At 37.9% G+C, this 20,509-nt stretch overlaps 1 protein-coding gene across 2 annotated transcripts in view; it reads left to right on the forward strand.

Annotated features, from left to right (window-relative positions):
* The window catches only part of DTWD1 (DTW domain containing 1), a 95,772-nt gene that overhangs the window by 43,355 nt on the left and 31,908 nt on the right, over nt 1–20,509 (forward strand). Inside the window, exon 9 of one of the 2 annotated variants that reach the window (XR_013827334.1) lies at nt 296–359. The exons of the other annotated variant lie outside the window; for it this stretch is intronic. The gene's annotated coding sequence lies outside the window, so the exon portion shown is untranslated. Of the gene's footprint in view, nt 1–295; nt 360–20,509 lie in introns of those variants that run through there. 2 annotated transcript variants of the gene reach the window in all.

Here is a 20,509-nt window from a genome sequence, read left to right on the forward strand (position 1 = left end):
CATTTTGACTTAAAGAAAATTTTAAATAATAACTTTAGATTAAAAAAAATTCCCCGTGTTTCCCTCTCCTGAGATTCATATACACTACTTACATTGAAAGTGCAAATCATTTCTCCGTGCTAGATTCATCTATACCTGTTCATCTGGGGATCCTTTGGCAGTCTTCTAGTTTTCTTCAAAGTCTTGTTCACCCTAACTGGTCAAACTGTGGCCCATCTGTATATCTAGAAATAGAGCAGGCTCCACTACCATAGACGGTCTCCTCCCTTTACCCCTGTAAACCCATGCCTTCCAGATAGCAGCAGGACACAAAGATGCCAACCAGTCCATACAGAAGTATGCAGAGGAATCACCTGTGTCACAGCCCATGAGGACAACCAGTGACAGGTCAGAGATGGTTGGCCAAGGGCTAAAGGCCAAGCAAATGCTCTGGGGCAGGGTAAGGCATACCAGCAGGTCACTAGTAATGATAAACTTTCTCCTTTGCTGTTTGTTATAGTAGTGAAACCATATCTGGCTCTGCTACCAAGTCTGCCATCATTTAAACAAAGCCTGCAGATAGACTACCAGACAAGTCTATTTTTTAATGGGTACCTTCCCTAACATACTTATAATAATGGGAAAAATTAATAGGACGTATTATATCAATGGGTCATACTAACCTCTCTCTTCTTTTTCTAAGTTCTTTTTAATTCTTGGATATATTGGCTGTGGGATGATGTGGGATATTTTTAAGGATTTTTCCTAAGATTTCTACAGTGTTATATAAAGCATGAGGAAGGGTTATAGGGGTATGGAGAAAGAAAGGCAGTAATAAAAATTAAAGAGAGGGAGTGAGCAAGAGTATGGGCCAGGGTGAGAATGAGAGTGTGCATGAAACTAAAGGCTTGGCATGTTTTAAGCCTGAGATCAACACTATTTCTTAATTGAGCTTCTTGCTTCCATTTTCATTCTCCTCTAATTGAGCTTCTTTTATGCCAGAGTCAATCCTTAAACAGCAAATCTAACCATATTGGCCCTTTGCTTAAAACTCTTTAGAAGATGAAGTCCCTCCATGATCTGACCCCAACCCTCTGCTTTATTCTCACCAACTGCTACCCTTCAGCTTACACTGAGACAATCTTCATCACCTTTGAGTTTCTGAAGAACAGTGGGCTATGCCATTCCTCTGGGCCTTTGCATTTTTTGTTCCTTTTCTCTGGCATGTCTGGTCCTTGTCTTTGCTGTAACACCCCCTCTGTGACTTTCTCCCAGAGCATACATTCTGTGAGAGTTAATAAGTTCTTCTTCTGCAAAATATTATACATAGTACTTTCATTTTAACAAGCAATTGTTGTATGGTAATTATTGGTTTTGTGTTTGTTGTGCTACTTGCTCTGTGAGCTCCTATGGGCAGGGACGAATTCTTATTTGTCATTTTGTCATCTGTGTCACTGTGCCTGATACACCATAAGCTCTTAGAGAATGTTGGTTGATCTAAATCAGATAGAGCTGTAACAAGAAGTCACCATACAGTCTCTCACTTTGTAGACTTATGCTCAAGTATGTAGCTGTGTTGAGCTATTATAATTTATCCACTCTGGAAAAAAACCCCAACAACATTATTTTAGGCAGATAGCTGGGTCAAGCAATCATGTTGTCTTTTTCCATTGGAGTAAGGATATCCCAAAGGAAAAATATAATGAACAGAAGCCTCTTACATCAGTCTTTTATATTTAGGGGTGAAAAGGATTTGCAAAATTTTCCAAAAGCCAGTTAGAAAAATTAAACACCTATGCAATGTGATACTTCTAAAAATAATGCCCAGAAGAACAGCAGTTCTAGAGAATACTAAATCCGAGTGTGGCTAGATTCCATCTTCGTTTCGGAAACAACCACAGCTGTGGTCAGCCCAGTCAGACAGTGGAATGCAGTTGAGAATTTGATATGGGGGGAAAGGAAAGGGAGCTAGGTTTCCTGCCCTGAGTCAGTTGGCACAAAGTCCCTGGTCCCTCCCCTTGCCCCCATCTCTTGCCCCCAACTCTCTCCTCCTCACCCAGGAAATTTATTGGTGATCTGGGCAAGATCTGGTATTTGGATTCTGTTTGTACTTTGGGGGATATTGCAGTAAAAGGGCTTTAAGAAAACTAAGATGGCACTGTTATATTATACAGTACATCTCTAATTCTTCCAAGTTTGGACAAGTATCAAGTTAAGCCACAGAGAAATGCTTTCCTTCTCTTTAAAAATTTCTATAAATGGTATTTTGCAATTTATCTGAGATGAAAGAAACACAATAGTTCCAACTTCATTAAGCTTTCCTTTACCAAAAATATTACAAGATCACACGCCTACTAGAAATGACACACTGGTCTTAACTGACAATATTTTATGGAGAAGATAATTTCCGGTCCTATCTTCTGTATCTGTCTTGTACTCTACTCACCTTTTCCCTGTCCTTTATTAAATCATAAAACACTTATATAGCAAAAATGAGGGAGCTATCAACAACTACATGGAAGTGGCGTGTCTTCTGTTAAAGAGCTGCCAGGAAAACTAATTTATGGCTGTGTTAGTCAGGATAGTGGTTACCCTTAGGAGGAAGGGTTGACAGTAACTGGAAGGAGACACGGGGAAGACCTCTGGGGTGCTGCTCATGCTCTATTTCTTATTTGGGTGCTGATTACATGGATATGCTTAACTAGTGAAAAATAATTGACCTATATACCCTTATGATTTATATAATTTTATGTAGGTATGTCTTATTTCAAAAAAATAAATAGTAATAATTATAATAAAGGTATCAGGCTCATGTTGGTTCAAAATGTACTTAGCACAAAGAAAATAAAGACCAGTAAATCCATGTCTGTACAATAATAGACAATGAGTATATATATATACTCAGTAGGAGTATGTGGTATATACTGTGGACGCCTGCCATATCAGTAAACAAAGGATGTTGCAGCCATCAAGCCCTCAGCCACTGCAGCCACCTCCAGCAGTGCACCCTGAGGGGATTCAGGATGGAAAAGAACATGATACTGGCCTTAGATAGCCAAGGTGGATATCGAAGGAATGATTTCAGTGAGCCAGACTCTTGCATTTCCCCATATGTAGAAAAGAGCTAAACTCATTAACTTGAGATGTCTGGTTTTCTTTGTTCGGTTGTTTTTTTTTAAGGAATTCCTTAATTTTTATTATTTATTTATTTATTTATTTATTTATTCAGTTTTGGCTGTGTTGGGTCTTCGTTGCTGTGCGAGGGCTTTCTCTAGTTGTGGCAAGCAGGGGCCACTCTTAATCGTGGTGTGCGGGCCTCTCACTATCATGACCTCTCTTGTTGCGGAGCACAGGCTCCAGACACACAGACTCAGTAGTTGTGGCGCACGGGCCTAGTTGCTCCGCGGCATGTGGGATCTTCCCAGACCAGGGCTCTAACCCACGTCCCCTGCATTGGCAGGCAGATTCTCAACCACTGCACCACCAAGGAAGCCCCTGGTTTTCTTTAATTAACAGTACACTTTTGATGTTCCGACAGCCTGGTTTTTGTTGCAAAAACTCCTACATATCCTGGCTCCTCCCTTCCCTCTTCAGAACAGTCCCTCAGAGCAATCTTCTGGGCTTAAGTCCTTAGGAAGTCTACTGAATAAAACATAATTCTCAGCTTTTATGTTGTGTATCTTTTTCAGTTGATGATACCTTTTAGTAAGAGGTCATTTCTTTACTTTTGGAATAGGAGGCCCAGAAGTCCAGACGAAGAGGCCTGTTTCTCAGCGAGTAATAGGCAGGAAAGGTTCTGTCCAACTCTTGTTGCCACATTGCCCAGATTTTGTTGGGTCATCTTCTTATTGTTACAGAACAATTTGGGGGGAAATACAGGGCAGATATTATTGACTCATCTTTTAAAAAGAGGAGCCTTAGGTACATACTTTTGAATAATTTGTTCAGGATAATAGAGATAATTCCCTCTTTTTGATATCAAATGAAGAAAATACTATGATTATTGATGGAAAGCCTCATTTGGACTCTGCTGACCTTGATCAAAGCCTTCCTGGTTAAACTCTTTTCTGTGACTAATCTTACCTAATCTTCTAGGAAACAGTACCCATTCCTCTCTGGAATCTCCTGTAGGCAGGAAGACATGAGATTTCTCAGCTTTCCTCAAATAGCAGACAAAGATAGCATATCTTTGAGAGGAATTTTTAATAAAAGAGGATGGTGGAACTTTATGGGATACCTGCATTGTGAGTTTTTGAGATCTGTGTGAGAACTCAGCAGTGGCTTCCCAAGAGGTGGGGGTGGGGGAGCTGTGGAAGCAGTCTGCCCTAGGTGCAGGCAATAAAGGATGCATCTTCTATAGAGAGTTTTCAAAAATAATAAAGCCAACTGAAGTTGTTCATCTGATTTTTATTATCACCTTGTGCCTGAGAATCCTCTGGAGCCCTTCCTAGAGGCTCTCACCAGACCAGAAAGCAGTGGTGAGGGGTGCAACTGACCCTTCTCCCCACCTCCACCCTGTGCCCCATTTGGGCATTAAAGTATTAGCTCTTATAGTTGTAAAACATGTCATAATTGCCAATGCACTGAGAGACATGCTCTGTCTGTCTCTGGGGCCAAAAGGAGGAGGGAATTTTTTGTAGGAGGTGTGGTAGGTAGACCTTCTGGCTTGTTCAGGGTCTGCACCTATTTCAGGGCCACATTACTGGTGTCTCTTCACAGAACCGGAGCCCACAGTATTTGAGCAGATGATTGATACGTGTGCAGGGTTGGGCTCAGAGGCTGTTGTGAAGGAGATACTCTTGCTCCTGTCACTTTTCAAGACCACAGTGCTTCCAAGGTGCTGCCCACTATCTTGAACAGCTGAATAACTTCTCCTCCACCCCTACCCATCCCCCACCACCAAGACATCTTTGTTCACTTTACCTATTCAGGCTAAACTCACTGTCTTTCCTCTTCTACTCCCCACCATTTCACTGTAGAAATGAGTTAAAAGCTCCAAAACAAAAGAGTACAAATGATAGCGTGTAACTGTCACTGGTCAGTGACTGAAGAAGAGGAAAGGAGTGAAGGGAAGTGCATCTCCTTCCAGTCAGACTCTGGATATCTGTAGTGAGATGTCTGCTACCCCCAATTATGCCCTGTGCCAAACTTATTATGCCTTAGTAACTGACTCCAAATTTAGTTCCAAAAATTTGAAAAGTAAGGGTAGACCAGGTTGAACTTAGCAAATGATAACTCAAATAAAGCATAAACAGTAATATTAATATCAGAGAAAGTAGAATTTTAAAAGATCATTAATTATAACAAAGAAGATACACTAAGCCTAAGTGTTTATGTACAAAAATTATAACCGTACAATATGTATTACAAAAATCTTTGGAAACACAAAGACATTTATAGAAACTTAATAGTAGCCTTGAACATATTCTTTTCAGAAACTGATGGATCAAGTAGACAGAAAAAAGTGAAGTTATTGAAGATGTAAATGAAAAAATAAGCAATGATAGATATATACAACAGAGATTAGATTGTTCAAATACTCTTGGAACATTTAGAAAATTTGATCAAGTAGGTCATAAATTAAATCATAATAAATTCTCCAATGAAGAAATCTCAGGGTCCACATTCTCTGACCAAAATATAATAAAACTAGAAATTACAACAAAAAGATAGCTCAGAATGTTTATATTTCAATAACAAACAAATAATCTCCTTGAGCTAAAGAGGAAACTAGATTGTTTATAAATCTATTTAAAAATATAACAATGAATACATAATACATCAAAACATATGGGATGCTACCAATACATATAGTTATTAAAAAACAAAAAAGATGGAAAATATTTAAATGAACTAAGATTCAATTAAAATTTTGAAAAAGAAAATAACAGAAGAAAACCAAAAGAAAAAAGAAGGAAGAAATTTGTAAAGGTAATATCAGCAATTAATGAAGTAGGGAAAAGTTTTAAAAGTGGGTAATAAATAAAACAGATAGTTCCCTGAAAAGACCAATAAACTGCTGACAGACATGACCAAGATAATGAAAATATAATGCACATGTTCATTTATTGAGTGTCACAATAATCCAGGCATTATTCTAAGTTCTGAGATATTTGTTAATTTTTCTGCTTGTTCACCTTTTTTTTTTTTTTAATTGATGCTTCTTCCATTGCTAAGGTTTCGTCACATAGCCCTGACTTTTCCATATCAAGAGTAAATAGGTCCCAAACTGGCCAATTCTCCTGGATACAGTGATTTATCCAGGCTTGCATATGTGACACAGGTAGGCACCAAGAGAGTCCTCTTTGGGGGGATTCAAATGGACCCTGAGAGACATAGACTCTCTCTTTTTCTAAGGAACTAAATTCAGACTTATTTAGTACCTTTTTCTAAGGTACTAAATAAGCCTGAAGATCCTGGGGCCCTCTTTGCTGCCTGAGGATAATGTCAACAAAGAGGCTTTTTAGGAAGAGATAAAAACAGAGGGAGAAAAAGAGAGCAGTACATGCACATATGAGTACCTTGCCAGGAGAGTGGCTTTGGTTCTGAAGTTCACAATGTTCCACCTTTGATCTCAAAACAAATATGCTTTCTTGGTCTTGAATGTGACTCTGAGCACTGGACACTTTCTTTTCTGGAGGTCATCACTTGCTTTTACCACCAGCAGAATATACACTGAGAAATAACATCAAAAGGGCTTCATCTGTGTGCTTAGCACATACGTTAGCATTATGGTATCACTGAATCCTCACTTCAACAGTGACAGATGAGCAGAAACCAAGAGAACTTAGGTAAGGTAATGTCTTAGTCATTAGACATTCATTCATTAAACAAAAATTACTATATGGCAGACACTATTCTAGTTACTCCAGATACATTAATAAATAAACTAAACTAAGACTTTGTCCTCAGGGAGCATATATTCTAGTGGGGGGAGAGAAACAAAAACCAGTGAATGTCGTAAATAATATGGCATGTTAGAAGGGGACAAATGCTATGGGAAAAATAGAGCAGGCTTGGGGGTTTCAGAAATTGTATATGTGTGTTAGAGGGTAGTGCAGGTTGCATATTAAATAGGATGGTCAGGATAGGCCTTGAGAAGGTATCATTTGAATAGTGACATAAAGGAGGTACGAGAGTTCCCCAAATGTATAACTGGGTGTGAATTTCAACACTGAAGAAATAATTTTGCAAAACCCTAAAATAGAACCAGCTTTGTTGCTAGTCCAAATAGCCTTCCTTCCCCCAAACACTTCATTGCCACTTGACAGAAATGTGTGGTAGTAAATATGCACATCTATGATGACAGTGAATGTGAATGGTGCTCTCTACAATTGGGTACTGCACAACCTGTACAGTTATCACAGCCATCCGTTGCAATCATAGTGCTGGGCATATCTGGGGTAGAAAGAGCATGAAGTGGAGAAAGCCTCGGGGAGATGCAGTCAGCGAAGTCAGGCAAGATGTTGGTCATTGTAAGGAACTTGTCTCGCATTCAGATGTAATAAAATGCCATTGGAGGTTTTCAGCAGAGAAATTACATTACATGACAAGTTTTAAAAGGATTACTCTGGTTACCCTGTTCAGAATACACTGTTGTGGGCAAGGGTGGAAGCAGAGAAAGATGCTATTGCAAAAATCTAGGTGAGAGATGACAACATCATGGAGCAGCGTATCAACAAAGATGTACTTGGAGAGAAGTGGTTGGATTATGTATATATTTTACAGATTGAGCCAAAGAATTTGCGGACAAATTGGGTTTTGGATGTGAGAAAATGAGAGGCATCAAGGATGATGCCAGGTTCTCTGGCTCAAGATACTGGCCCCCAACTATTGTTGAAGTCTTTAGCTAAAATCCTTTTTTTTTTTTTTTTTACAAAGCTGGCCCTGATTATCTTAACTATGTTTAGCCAAAACCCCAAAATAAACGAAACAAAACAAAATCTTTTGATATGAGGTGGTTATAATATACCACACAAATAAATGTAAATATATAAATATAGGGAACCATTTTTTTCCATTCCTCTTCCTGTAACCAATTATCTATCTACGTCATCTACCTATCACCTATTTATCCATCTATTAATCACCATAAAACTGTATTACATTTTAAAGTAATACACTGTTTACAAAGCATTTTAGACCATTATCATAACTGATTCTCAATGATCAGGTAGGTATATTGTCTGTATCAATTTGAGTAAATTCCAGAAAGTCTCTATGCTCTCCTCTGTAAAGCATGAGACATCCTGTTTTTACATATAAAATGTTGCTAAGTTGAGTATCTGTTAACTGAGTAGAGCCTATACACCATACTAGACTTTCTGAGGAGGCGCAAGGCCAAGTAATTAATTTTCAAGCAAAATTTTTTTAAAAAATTACCCTTCCAGGACAATTCATTGTATATTTGAATTACAGCTTAGCAAATTTCACCAGGTTTTACAGACATATACTTCCCAAAGTGAATTTTCTCTTACCCAAAAGTGACAGTCTTTTAGAAATTGTATCATGAAGGGGATGCTGCTGGTGCCCTGCACAGATGCCCTTCACCAGCCAGGACAGCTATCCTCTAGATACTAGTAACTCAACTCATTGCTACTTCTTTTTCCAGAGAATCGCTCTCAGCCCAGCAAAAGCCATCTCACCCAGGAAGCTATTCTTGCTTTACTTAGTGCCTTTGCACTATATGGCTTCTCTCACTTCCCATCTCCTGAGAGCATTCCTCCAATAAATCACTTGATCAGGAATCCCCTTCTCAGCTTCTGCTTCTAAGGAACTTGACTAATGATACAACATTTGATCATTAAATGCATACACGTCCCCAGACATACTCACTATAATCCAGTAGAGAGCATAAGGTGCTTATCATGCTGGAATGCATGTTATAGGGAAGCCAAAACACACATTAGAAGTGTCCTTACTTTTTGTTGTGGGGTAGAGAAGATTTAGCGCTCTTACTCTCCACTGGTGTCACTGTCAGACAACCTGACATTTGAACATTTCCTGAACCATACAGAGCCAGTTCTGGTAGGATCCTCAAAGTACCAACTGCTGTGTGTCAAAGTAGCTTCATGTTGGATCCATCCCTTAGGAGCAAGGTGGGTGGAATTCTGTTGGCAGAAGGTTGAAATGATAGTTCAGTCTGGCACATAACCTATCTCTTTGCAATGGGGACCTTGTGAATGAAGACAGAGATGACAGAGGATGAGGGGGATATGTCACCAAGAGAGAAGAGGGAGTGAACTCTGGTTGGGAAAACAAAGTCATATAAATTTGTATAAGTTGTTTATATCCTAGGTTTCTCTGGATGGATATGGAGTATAAAGGAAAACTATTTTACTAACTAAGATAACTAACTTTCTTGTATGTCAAAGACCATGTAAAAAGTTAGCGGAAAGTTTAAAGCTCACATAATATTACCCAGGTATGTTTTCTTCTATGTACACAGACGTATATAGACATATATTACAAAACATTGAGGAAACGAACATGAGATGGCTCAATCTTTTATTGCTTTTATACATGTCTTTCTTTATATGTCATTTTTGTGGTATTTTTGTGGTATTTATCACATCATGTTTTCTATGATATCTATTTGTTTTATTTTTCATTATGCTTTCCCTATCCCTGTCACATGATTTTGAGCTCCTTGAGGGCAGGACATGGGATCCCTCATAGAACCGGGCACAACATTCAGCACACAGCAGGTGATCTGTGTTTACCAACATGAAATGAATATGGCCCTAACCAAGCATCAGTAAGGCACATAGAGTTGACTTTTTAAATTGGGATGGCTTTATTCTTATTATTATCTCCTCTCTCTCTGGAAGAGTTTAACTTTGTGACATGAAAAATGAATTTATAAGACAGAAGTTAGGCAGTTTGTTAGGTAGAAGTTTATGGCTATAAAACAGAATTGGGATAATTCTTCTGCTTTGGGGCTGAAATGGGCAATGGAAAATTGCTCCATTGACCAAGGAGCTGGGAAAAAGTGCAAATTAGCCCCTGCCAGACTGACAGAAAACCAAAACCAAACAGAAAACCAAAACCCTGTCTTGTTATATTCAGCTGAGGATGAAGGAAAATGAAGAGTCAGTCTTTGAGAAACTGCATATTTAATTCTAGTGCTCTGACTTCTGATAACGTTAAAAAGCCTTTAGCTTGACTGATACTGATCATCTGTACTTGAACTAAACTTTAGTTTCTCAAGTGCTTTCTTTTAAAAGGAGGAGAATATGTGATCCTTCCTGTTATTTCTAATTTTTTTTCTACTAATAGCTTTCATACTCCCTTGATCTCAGCCCAGAACAAGATGCCTGATTTGAAAGACATTTCCTGCAAGAGGCCTGATCTAGGCATATCTACATCAAGTCAGAATGCTTGGGCACCATCCAAAAGAGCAGAAAATATGTTCTGTGTTATCAGAAATGCTGGAATGGAAGTACAAAGTAGTATACAGTAAGTGAGAGCATGTTTTAGATCTGTGACAGGGTTTTCTAACATTTTGAGGCGCAGACTAAAATCAGACGAAAGGGAGCAGCAGTAAGTCCAGCCCTTGGCTTTGTAAAAATGCCAGGTTGTAATCACATCTTATTTATTTTACAAGATGACACAACAGCCTAAGAAAATTTAGTTTACAGGAAGATTCCAGAAACAGTGCATCAACAATCCCCCAAAGTATATGTAATTATTATTTATTTCTTGGTGGAGGTAGTGGAAATAAGAATGGAGGTGAGTGGGAGAGTCATTATGGACCTTGATGATCACTGAAATATTGACAGTGGGGATGAAATAAACTTCCTTCATTGCTGGCTGCTCAGTTTTATGCCCCCTTGCATTTGAGGCCTGTGAATTCTCAAGGGCTGGTTCCTGAAGAAATAAAGAGACTCTACTTGAGCTTCTTAAGACTGAGAGTCTCCAGGAGAGGCTGAGTATTTAAAGGAAAACCTATAGGAAAACTTGAACTTGGATTATCCTGTAGTATCCCAGTTGATCAGAGTGAATACGTTCCAGAGGAGCACTTCATTTCCGGAGCCCTACGGCACTGCCGCCAGGATAATTCACAGGATTTACTTGTGGCAACCAAGTCATCAGTGACCCTGAAGATCGATTCCACTTACTGTTTGCTGTTCAACAAATCATACCAAATTTACTTTTTGGTGTTATCTTCTTGCCCACATGCTGTTGTTTCAACTTCTGCAATTGGACCTCTGTCCTTGTTAAGACAAGCTGTTGAAGGCCTCCAGCCAGCTCTTGTGCATCTGACTTATCTGATGGACCCAAGACAAAGGTCAGTCTTTCTGAGAACCTTCACAGCACTGCTCTTCTCTTCTCCATCACCCTACCTCATTCCCAGAGGCCTAGAAGTGGTGTGCTATTTACTGGGTCTGTGATCGTAAATGCTTCTTCACAGAGGGCAGGGGAGTTGAAAGCTTACCGAGGAGTTAAAATATTTACCAATCAATAGTCAAGGTCAGCTGAAAAATCATAGAAACGTACAGGCCACCTGACATTCTCTCTCTATCTCATTTCTTACTTCCTTCCAATTTATGCAAAGAATTGAAGATCCCAAGAAATAGTTAAAATAGGCTAACTATAAAAGGCACTTTTCCTTAGTTTTTAGTTTTTAAAAATATAGGCATAGATTATGTCTGACTTAATATATCTTAAAATAAGATTCAGATGAAAAACCATATTTATATGGGGATCTCTCAAAAATTCATTATTTATCCTATGACTCAAATGATTACTGACAAAGCTACAAATAGTGTTCACTTTGGGGAATACAATGATTTTCAACTATTAATCACTCATTTCTTTACCAAATATTTGTGAAACAGGAACTGCTCACTAAGGAAGATTTACAGGGTAAAAAGTCAGGAGCTTATTGGGAGAATGAATTACTCAGAGAGAAAAAGGGAAAATGGATATTGTGTAGAAAACAGGAAGACAAACAAATGTGAGAGAAAACACCTGCTTTCCTGTAAACATTTGACTTAATACAGTTCCCAGAAATGTTCAATGAAATAGCTGCTAACAAGAAATTCATATTCAATTAACATAACATTACAATTTCAAAGGTCAGGAGAAAAGGCTGCCTTTCTTCTCTCTTTACTTTTTAGCTTTCTCCCTGTCCAGAATTCTCTGGTGTTGCAGCCAACAGATGAAGTTATTTCTTTTTAAGCTTGGAGAAAGGTCACAAATATCTTTCAACAGATTACAAACGATTTGATACATGATTTCAGAAGCTGGAAAACTTCCTTGGATGCAGGAAAACTTCGAGAACTGATGAAAAGATTTTATAACAGTGCAGGCCAAACTTAATATTGCTAACACAGGTTCTATTTTAATTAATTAGGTGTAAACCATAGCACAGCCCTCTGGATCCGTTGTGACTGTTTTACTAGACAACTTTGAGAATTCTTTGATATTTAAATTTGATGTTATTGCTTAACAATGAAAGGCCTTTTGTTACCTTAAGGTAAAAAAATCTTCTGCTTTCAAACCCAAACCCAATCCATAGTGTAATTTGAAGGCTTACAAAGGCACTGTCCTGTCCAAAATTGTTTTCTTTAGACTCAACTGAAACAATATTCTTATTCTATGCTCCCTACACGGGATAGAGATCCTTTTCGTTGCTGTGGATGTCTGGAATTTGCTTTTTAAAGATAAAGGAATCCTCAGAGATGACTGGTCTCCAGTTTTACTAAAAGATTCCAGATATTGGGAGAAATCCTAGGATACTACAGTTTTACTTGAATCAGGCTCATTATGGGTTAAAAAGTGTCTTTTATTGCTTAAAGGAGAACAGTTCTGAGGTTCCTTATACTTTGGGATGTGAATCCTCCAAAGAATATATTATTTTTTTTTAATCTTTTCTAATTGATTTCAGAGAGATTAATGGAGCCACCATCAATCTTAAACTCTTTCTCTCTTTGGTTATTAGTCGATGGAGGTCAGTGAATTATAACAGTAATTAGTAAATATATTTCATTTCAGGATCATTATTAATAAGTCAGCACCCTGTACCAATTAGGAGCTAGTAAGAGTTGCCTTAGTATAGATACATTTGTCCTCTTTCTCAGCTCTGTCCATATTTAACCTGGTAGTTGAGAGTATCACAAGCTTCCTCTCAAAGTTAAACAAAGAAGATTTTTTAAATTTCTTTTTAAGAATAGACTCTCATAGATTTCATAGCAGTGTAACTTAAATGAGAGTTTCTTCACCTATTTCAGTCTTGGTTTCCTCATTTGTAAAATGAAGTACAAAAATTTTTTCTTGCTCTAAAAGTGTTATGATCCATGGAGATTTTTTTAATGAATGATGTAACTCTGTGGTAGTCAAGAGTCTTTGTGTACCACCCATGCGCTCTTCCTCCCAAAGTCCTAAAAACGTTCTAAAAAAATGTACTCTACCAACAGAAATTAAAGCAAGAAAGAGGAAGACCTAGGGTCTAGGATATAATGATGTCCATACAGTAGACGTGAGGAAGTCCAATTATGACAGTGAACAAAAATCCTGGGACAGTATTGGGTAGCAGGACTATACCATTACTAATCGAGTTCAAAACAAGAGGACAGAGGGCTTCAGAAATGCTACCTTAAGGAAAAAATAATATGGAACTTATAATTATTTTGGTTGTGTTTGCCATATTTGAAAAGGACTTTAGAATTCTCTTAAAAGAATTTGAGGGTAAATTAGAGTTAGTGCATAGAAAAGTAATCATTGAAAAATTAATTTGTTATTAACTCCAGGGAAAACAAAAGTTGTACAAGAGAGTAAATGCAATACACACTACGTGATTCTACTGTAAACCATATTAATATCTTGATAATGATGTAAATGTTACTCTTTATGCAGCTAAAGTCTGCATTGTAATTATATTACGATCATTGGTGGGAGGTCATAGAAAGAAAATGTGTGCATGTGTGTTAGTGTGCGTGTGTGTGTGTAGTGGGTGGGTGAGGGGAGTTGGGCTGTGCAAGAGAGCTGTATCCTAATATTTCATAGCCAGAAATCAATAGATATTATCTAAAGTAGTAACAGCAGTTTATGCACACAATTTAGAAATATGGAAATAAACACCAGGAAAAAACCCAAAATGTGTTGAAAGTGATTGCCTCTGGAAAGTGGGATTCCACAGTGGGGATGACATAGCAGGGGACCGCTCTTCTCCCTCAGAGCATTGTACTGCTATTTGATTTCTCAAACTATGTACAATAATTATTTCAATAAAAATAAAAATGTTTTTAAATGTATCTTATGTATGTTCAGGAGAAAGACACCACCATTTGGCAACTGTTTCTACCCAGACAGAATGATTCACTTTATTTCGGAGTGGTGCTTATATTTTTACACTTCATTTACATTTGTAGAAATGAGATTACTACACTAAAATTTTATTTGTTTATCTGACATTCAAATTTAATAGGGCATCCTATAATTTATTTCTTTTGACAACTTTATTGGAGTATAATTGCTTTACAATGGTGTGTTAGTTTCCGCTTTATAACAAAGTGAATCAGTTATACATATACATATGTTCCCATATCTCTTCCCTCTTGCGTCTTCCTCCCTCCAACCCTTCCTATCCCACCCCTCTGGGTGGTCACAAACCAACGAGCTGATCTACCTGTTCTATGCGACTGCTTCCCACTAGCTATCTATTTTACGTTTGGTAGTGTGTATATGTCCATGCCACTCTCTCACTTTGTCACAGCTTACCGTTCCCCCTCGTCATATCCTCAAGACCATTCTCTTATTTATTCTTTATTCCTGATCTTTGTCCCCGTCTTACCCCTAGGTTCTACATGACATTATTTTTTCTTAGATTCCATACATATGTGTTAGCATATGGTATTTGTCTTTATCTTTCTGACTTACTTCACTCTGTATGACAGACGCTAGGTCCATCCACCTCACTACAAATAACTCAATTTCGTTTCTTTTTATGGCTGAGTAATAGTCCATTGTATATATGTGCCACATCATCTTTATCCATTCATCCGATGATGGACACTTAGGTTGTTTCCATCTCAGGGCTATTGTAAGTAGAGCTGCAATGAACATTTTGGTACATGACTCTTTTTGAATTATGGTTTTCTCAGGAAATATGCCCAGTAGTGGGATTGCTGGGTCATATGGTAGTTCTATTTGTAGTTTTTTAAGGAACCTCCATACTGTTCTCAATAATGGCTGTACCAATTCACATTCCCACCAGCAGTGCAAGAGTGTTCCCTTTTCTTCACACCCTCTCCAGCATTTATTGTTTGTAGATTTTTTAATCATGGCCATTCTGACTGGAGTAAGATGATATCTCATTGTAGTTTTGATTTGCATTTCTCTGACGATTAATGATGTTGAGCATTCTTTCATGTGTTTGTTGGCAATCTGTATATCTTCTTTGCAGAAATGTCTATTTAGGTCTTCTGCCCATTTTTGGATTGGGTTGTTTGTTTTTTGTTATTGAGCTGCGTTAGCTGCTTGTAAATGTTGGAGATTAATCCTTTGTCAGTTGCTTCATTTGCAAATATTTTCTCCCATTCTGAGGGTTATCTTTTGGTCTTGTTTATGGTTTCCTTTGCTGTGCAAAAGCTCTGAAGTTTCATTACGTCCCATTTGTTTATTTTTTGTTTTTATTTGCATTACTCTAGGAGGTGGGTCAAAAAGGATCTTGCTGTGATTTATGTCATAGAGTGTTCTGCCTATGTTTTCCTCTAAGAGTTTGATAGTGTCTAGCCTTACATTTAGGTCTTTAATCCATTTTGAGTTTATTTTTGTGTATGGTGTTAGAGAGTGTTCTAATCTCATACTTTTACATGTACCTGTCCAGTTTTCCCAGCACCACTTATTGAAGAGGCTGTCCTTTCTCCACTGTACATTCCTGCCTCCTTTATCAAAGATAAGGTGACCATATGTGCATGGGTTTAACTCTGGGCCTTGTATCCTGTTCTATTGATCTATATTTCTGCTTTTGTGCCAGTACCATACGGCCTTGATTACTGTAGCTTTGTAGTATAGTCTGAAGGCAGGCAGCGTGACTCATCCAGCTCCATTTTTCATTCTCAAGATTGCTTTGGCCTTTCGGAGTCTTTTGTGTTTCCATACAAATTGTGACATTTTTTGTTCTAGTTCTGTGAAAAATGCCAGTGGTAGTTTGATAGGGATTGCATTGAATCTGTAGATTGCTTTGGGTAGTATACTCATTTTCACAATGTTGATTCTTCCAATCCAAGAACATGGTATATCTCTCCATCTATTTGTATCATCTTTAATTTCTTTTATCAGTGTCTTATAATTTTCTGCATACAGGTCTTTTGTCTCCTTAGGTAGGTTTATTCCGAGATATTTTATTCTTTTTGTTAAAATGGTAAATGGGAGTGTTTTCTTAATTTCACCTTCAGATTTTTCATCATTAGTGTATAGGAATGCGAGAAATTTCTGTGCATTAATTTTGTATCCTGCTACTTTACCAAATTCATTGATTAGCTCTAGTAGTTTTCTGGTAGCATCTTTAGGATTCTCTATGTATAGTATCATGTCATCGGCAAACAGTGACCGATTTACTTCTTCTTTTCCAATTTGGATTCCTTTTATTTCCTTTTCTTCTCTGATTGCTGTGGCTAAAACTTCCAAAACTATGTTGAATAAGAGTGGTGAGAGTGGGCAACCTTGTCTTCTTCCTGTTCTTAGTGGAAATGCTTTCAGTTTTTCACCATTGAGGATGATGTTGGCTGTGGGTTTGTCATACATGGCCTTTATTATGCTGAGGAAACTTCCCTCTATGCCTTCTTTCTGCAGGGTTTTTATCATAAATGGGTGTTTAATTTTGTCAAAAGCTTTCTCTGCATCTATTGAGATGATCATATGGTTTTTGTCCTTCAAATTGTTAATATGGTGTATCACGTTCATTGATTTGTGTAAATTGAAGAATCCTTGCATTCCTGGAATAAACCCCACTTGATCATGGTGTATGATCCTTTTAATGTGCTTTTGATTCTGTTTTCTAGTATTTCGTTGAGGATTTTTGCATCTATGTTCATCAGTGATATTGGCCTGTAGTTTTCTTTCTTTCTGACATCCTTGTCTGGTTTTGGTATCAGGGTGATGGTGGCCTCATAGAACGAGTTTGGGAGTGTTCCTCCCTCTGCTATATTTTGGAAGAGTTTGAGAAGGATCGGTTTTAGTTCTTCTCTAAATGTTTGATAGAATTCGCCTGTGAAGCCATTTGGTCCTGGGCTTTTGTTTTTTGGAAGATTTTTAATCACAGTTTCAATTTCAGTGCTTGTGATTGGTCTGTTCATATTTTCTATTTCTTCCTGATTCAGTCTTGGCAGGTTGTGCATTTCTAAGAATTTGGCCATTTCTTCCAGGTCGTCCATTGTATTGGCATAGAGTTGCTTTTAGTAACCTCTCATGATCTTTTGTATTTCTACAGTGTCACTTGTTACTTCTCCTTTTTCATTTCTAATTCTATTGATTTGAGTCTTCTCCCCTTTTTTCTTGATGAGTCTGGCTAATGGTTTATCAATTTTGTTTATCTTCTCAAAGAACCAGCTTTTAGTTTTATTGATCTTTGCTATCGTTTCCTTCATTTCTTTTTCATTTATTTCTGATCTGATCTTTATGATTTCTTTCCTTCTGCTAACTTTGGGGTTTTTCAGTTTTTTGTTGTTTTTTTTTTTTTTTTTTTTTTTGCAGTACGCAGGCCTCTCACTGTTGTGGCCTTTCCCATTGCGGAGCACAGGCTCCGGAAGCGCAGGCTCAGCGGCCATGGTTCATGGGCCTAGCCGCTCTGCAGCATGTGGGATCTTCCTGGACCGGGGCAAGAACCCGTGTCCCCTGCATCGGCAGGCGGACTTACAACCACTGCGCCACCAAGGAAGCCCTGGGGTTTTTTTGTTCTTCTTTCTCTAATTGCTAGGTGCAAGATTGTTTATTCGAGATGTTTCCTGTTTCTAAGGTAGGATTGTATTGCTATAAACTTCCCTTTTAGAACTGCCTTTGCTGCATCCCATAGGTTTTGGGTCATTGTGTCACCATTGTCATTTGTTTCTAGGTATTTTTTGATTTCCTCTTTGATTTCATCAGTGATCACTTCGTTATTAAGTAGTGTATTGTTTAGCCTCCATGTGTTTGTACTTTTTCAGATCTTTTCCTGTAATTGATACCTAGTCTCATAGCGTCGTGGTCGGAAAAGATACTTGATACGATTTCAGTTTTCTTAAATTTACCAAGGCTTGATTTGTGACCCAAGATATGATCTATCCTGGAGAATGTTCCATGAGCACTTGAGAAAAATGTGTATTCTGTTGTTTTTGGATGGAATGTCCTATAAATATCAATTAAGTCCATCTTGTTTAATGTATCATTTAAAGCTTGTGTTTCCTTATTTATTTTCATTTTGGATGACCTGTCCATTGGTGAAAGTGGGGTGTTAAAGTCCCCTACTATGAATGTGTTACTGTCGATTTCCCCTTTTATGGCTGTTAGTACTTGCCTTATGTATTGAGGTGCTCCTATGTTGGGTGCATAAATATTTACAATTATTATATCTTCTTCTTGGATGGATCCCTTGATCATTATGTACTGTCCTTCTTTGTCTCTTGTCATAGTCTTTATTTTAAAGTCTATTTTGTCTGATATGAGAATTGCTACTCCAGCTTTCTTTTGGTTTCCATTTGCATGGAATATATTTTTCCATCCCCTCACTTTCAGTCTGTATGTGTCGCTAGGTCTGAAGTGGGTCTCTTGTAGACAGCATATATATGGGTCTTGTTTTTGTATCCATTCAGCCAGTCTGTGTCTTTTGGTGGGAGCATTTAATCCATTTACATTTAAGGTAATTATCGATATGTATGTTCCTATTCCCATTTTCTTAATTGTTTTGGGTTCGTTATTGTAGGTCTTTTCCTTCTCTTGTGTTTCTTGTCTAGAAAAGTTCCTTTAGCATTTGTTTAAAGCTGGTTTGGTGGGGCTGAACTCTCTCAACTTTTGCTTGTCTGTAAAGGTTTTAACTTCTCCATCAAATCTGAATGAGATCTTTGCTGGGTAGAGTAATCTTGGTTGTAGGTTTTTCTCCTTCATCACTTTAATTAAATATGTCCTGCCAGTCCCTTCTGGCTTGCAGAGTTTCTGCTGAAAGATCAGCTGTTAACCTTATGGGGATTCCCTTGTGTGTTATTTGTTGTTTTTCCCTTGCTGTTTTTAATATGTTTTCTTTGTATTTAATTTTTGATAGTTTGATTAATATGTGTCTTGGCATGCTTCTCCTTGGATTTATCCTGTATGGGACTCTCTGTGCTTCCTGGACTTGATTACATATTTCCTTTCCCATATTAGGGAAGTTTTCAACTATAATCTCTTGAAATATTTTCTCAGTCCCTTTCTTTTTCTCTTCTTTTTCTGGAACCCCTATAATTCGAACGTTGGTGAGTATAATGTTGTCCCAGAGGTCTCTGAGACTGTCCTCAGTTCTTTTCATTCTTTTTTCTTTATTTTCTTCTGCAGTAGTTATTTCCACCACTTTATTTTCCAGGTCACTTATCCGTTCTTCGGCCTCAGTTATTCTTCTATTGATCCCTTCTAGAGTATTTTTCATTTCATTCATTGTGTTTTTCATCATTGTTTGTTTCATCTTTAGTTGTTCTAGGTCCTTGTTAAATGTTTCTTGCATTTTGTCTATTCTATTTCCAAGATTTTGGATCATCTTTACTATCATTATTCTGAATTCTTTTTCAGGTAGACTGCCTATTTCCTATTCATTTGTTAGGTCTGGTGCATTTTTATCTTGCTCCTTCATCTGCTGTGTGTTTTTCTGTCTTCTCATTTTGCTTATCTTACTGTGTTTGGGGTCTCCGTTTTGCAGCTGCAGGTTCGTAGTTCCCGTTGTTTTTGGTATCTGTCCCCAGTAGCTAAAGTTGGTTCAGTGGGTTGTGTAGGCTTCCTGGTGGAGGGGACTAGTGCCTGTCTTCTGGTGCATGAGCCTGGATCTTGTCTTTCTGGTGGGCAGGTCCACGTCTGGTGGTATTTTGGGGTGTCTGTGGCCTTATTATGATTTTAGGCAGCCTCTCTGCTAATGGGTGGGGTTGTGTTCCTGTCTTGCTAGTTGTTTGCCATAGGGTGTCCAGCACTGTAGCTTGCTGGTCGTTGAGTGAAGCTGGGTGTTGGTGTTGAAATGGAGAACTCTGGGAGAATTTCAGTGTTTGATATTACATGGAGCTGGGAAGTCTCATGTGGACCAGTCTCCTGAAGTTGGCTCTCCCACCTCAGAGGCACAGCAGTGACTCCTGGCCTGAGCACCAAGAGCCTTTCATCCACATGGCTCAGAATAAAAGGAAGAAAAAGAAGAAAGGAAAGAAAGAAAGGAAAGAAAGAAAGAAAGAAAGAAAGAGGAAGGAAGAAAGGGGATAAATAAAATAAAATAAAGATAAAATAACGTAGTTATTAAAATAAAAAAATAATAATTATTAAGAAATAAATTTTTTTAAAAAGTAAAAAAAATGGACAGACAGAACCCTGGGACAAATGG

This window comes from Stenella coeruleoalba (genome assembly GCF_951394435.1).
Source record: "Stenella coeruleoalba genome assembly, chromosome: 2".
NCBI classification, from domain to species: domain Eukaryota; kingdom Metazoa; phylum Chordata; class Mammalia; order Artiodactyla; family Delphinidae; genus Stenella; species Stenella coeruleoalba.